Source organism: Anthonomus grandis, unplaced genomic scaffold (genome assembly GCF_022605725.1).
Source record: "Anthonomus grandis grandis unplaced genomic scaffold, icAntGran1.3 ctg00000632.1, whole genome shotgun sequence".
NCBI lineage: Eukaryota > Metazoa > Arthropoda > Insecta > Coleoptera > Curculionidae > Anthonomus > Anthonomus grandis.
Genome location: NW_026088556.1, coordinates 3,491 through 6,980, shown reverse-complemented (window position 1 = coordinate 6,980; position 3,490 = coordinate 3,491).

Sequence of the window (3,490 nt, the reverse complement as noted above, 5' to 3'; positions counted from 1 at the left end):
CTATCACATAAAGTGATATGTAAGTGTAACATAAGTTCATGAAATAAAGATGATTTTACTTAATTATTTAATTGTGTTCACCATTTATTGTTCCTACCTAAAAGATTAAAATAATATAGCGGGTTGGGTTAGAAGGGCAGAAAAACCCTATAAACTTACTGGGTTTTCATGTAAACATTACAGCTATGTGGGGTTAGAGTCTGATAATGATGAGTGATCTCATCGAAACACATAAACTAGGAATATTTAGGAGAATTGGGTAAGTATTCATGTTCTTTTTCTACAGGAAAATAAAATTGTAAAATAGCTAATGTAACAAAAATATTATAAATAATTTAACATATTTATTTGACCGTGAGCATTATGAGAAACTAAAAGATAATTGTGTGCTTCAAGGGTTAGTCCTCGGATTTTTGTTGTCCTCTTTTTCAGCTAGCATACCAATTTGACAACCAGATATGTTTGCTCTTTTGCAAGACATTGTAACTTTTTAATGATCTAAGTAAATATCTTACAAGACTTTCTAAATAAATTAAAAACATTGATTTAACAAGATGTATTATAATTAAGCAAAAGAATAAAGCAGTTCTTAAGTTAAGTATGTAAGAATATTCAGGTATAAATAGGACTGTCTATGAAACATTTTGGATTAAGTGTACAAATTTAAACTGATCGCCTCTTATAAACAGTAGCTCTTAGAAAACTGTCCCAATAATATCTGCTTTATATGAGAGTAAAGATTGTTTGCCTAAAAAGTGTAAATTTTAATTGTATGTTTTGAAATGTAAACTATTTATTATAGACATTTTGATGAAAATTAAAGATATGTATAAAATGGATAATAACTGTATGCTAATGACTGCAAAGTAATATAGAGCAAATTTGGTTTATGCCTTAAGGAATGGAATCTTGAATAAAACTCAACCTTTATTATAGATCATTTTTCTCTTTAATTATTAAAAGTAAATAACTGTATGACAAAAGTTGATAAAACAATAAACAGGTTATGGAATATAAACATGAAATAAGTTTTATTTTCTACCCAACAATAGGGTTTTTAGCTCCGATTGAAAGATTCTCCTGCCTTTTTGCCTATTCAAGATTTGAAACAAATAAAGTATATATAATAACATATGTATATTTCATTCAAATAACATTAAGTATATAAATTATAAATGCATCCAACTTCTGGTGAAAAAATCCAGTATTAAGTGAAACTTCATTGAAATATTGCTCCGTTCCACAACAAAAAAGTGGATTGTCTACAGTTTGTCACAGTTCAGTTGTTATATTCCTGTTTACTTCTAATTTTTATTTCCTTCCTCATATGATTGCACCTACTCCATCAAACACATTTCATGATCTCTGGGGAATCCCAACATACTTCATGTAACTTATTTATTTCTGGTTGTGTAGTCTAATCAACAGTAAAGACAGGCAGTTCTTCCTGGTTTCCCAATTTCATCAATATGGTAGAATCTCAATGATTTCTTGATGGATGTCCTTAAGTACATGGTCTGAGCCCCATCAAACAAATTTTATGATCTCTGTGGAATCCTAACATACTTCAATTAGCTTATTTATTCCTGGTTGTGTGGTATACTAATCAGCAGTTAAAACATGCAATTCCTCCTGGTTTACAACTAATGGGTCCCACAGCCCTTGAATTGTTGACCAGGATGAAAACAAATCACACTGTGTAATCATTCTAGGTACACAAAAGTTCACACAGGCAAGATATATGTAAACTTGAATGAAATTATGAGATTTTTATCAGTCTTATTTAGCAAAGTCAATCTTTTTTTCATATATATTTCCACAATACAAGCTGAGTATACATATTTATATAAAACTTATAAAATACATATAGGTATGCATTTCATACACATAACCTACGTCCGATCGTGTTTAGCGACCGAAATCGAGAACGCAGCATATGCCGGTTGTCAGCAACAACATTATAGTCCGCGCTCCATGTTATTTAATCAAAATAATGCCTGTTTCACACGCCTTTACTCAAGCTGCGTATCGGATGCGTTTTGGTAGATGCCGAGACGTTCTATTTTGATTTTGCTTTATTTACAAATGAGAATATTTTATTTATGTGATTGATTTATTGTTTAAAATATGTATAGACGCCGTTAATAATTATATAAATGCGTTATTAGACTTTTCCCCCTATATTGTAGTCTTTTACTTATATAAATTTAATCAATTAATAAATTAACAACTTTCTCAGTCGGTGCTAAAGAAGTGGATCCAATGTTTAAATAATAAGTGGAATGGAAATGAATGGAATGGAATTGGAAAGGTAAAATCCATTTTAGGTCGTTTTGAGACAACTCAACTTCAAAAATTTTACATTCCACAGGTCAGATATTAGAATTTTTTGGGAATAATAACTCATAAGCTCTTAAAAATTTGTTATGAAATCAAGTTCATTACTTTTTTGTTGTTCACTATTTCATTCGTCTGCATTTTCTCTAGGAAGTGGCACTTTTTGTGTTAAATATGCAGGTACTTTTGGAAAAATTTGAGGCACTGCTGAGCAAACTAATCTTGCTTTAACTCTAATCTTAGTGAGTGTGCCATCAAGTAAAAGTTAATCATCTTCACGGATAATATAATTCCGGTCAAAATGCTTAGCACAAACCACAGAATATTGAGTAGGAGCCCAATTATCTCTACGTATGGCTTTTAGCCATTTAATTTTAAGTTGTTCATCTTTGGGGAAGCCAAAAACAGAACGACTTGCCTCCCCTGCTTTTAAACTACTTTTGTAATTAGATTTACATCCGGGAACAGAGCAGGGACTTGGCATGTTCAAAGGATTCGAATGAAACTTTTTTATGTAATTAACAACTTTTTTGCTATTGATCCGATTGGGATGAAATTTGGTATTTGGGGTTTATTTAGGATGCAATTAATAAATTTGGACAGATAATTGACATTTGAGGTCTAGGTCATGTGACATCGTAACTCTTTTGCTATTGATCCGATTTGATTGAAATTTGGTATTTAGAATTTATTTAGGATGCAATAAATATACGTTGACAGATATTTCACATATAACACATTATATTGACATACAACGCGACTATATAACACATTATGGTTCTTTGAAGCATGATACCCCAACAACTGGTCCTCTTTTTCCTTGGCATATAAACTTTGGCCCCCTGACTGACCAGACTTAAGTACACCTGATATTTTTTGATTTTTTTAAGAAATTCTTTATGGCTCTTCACAAACAAGACCCAAAGGTTCCAAACTGGTCCCCACGGACCAAAAGTATAGGAGCGAAGCGACTATACTTGTTATATAGTCGCAGACTATATTATGCACGCCACGTCGGGCCCGAAAAATCGTGTTTTTTTGGAAATAAAAATTCATATCTTTGGCTGTATGGCTAGCGAAACGATGAAATTTGGCATAGGGTCTCTCAACACATTGGGAATAATGGATCCGTAAACAATTTTTTTTTCCGGTA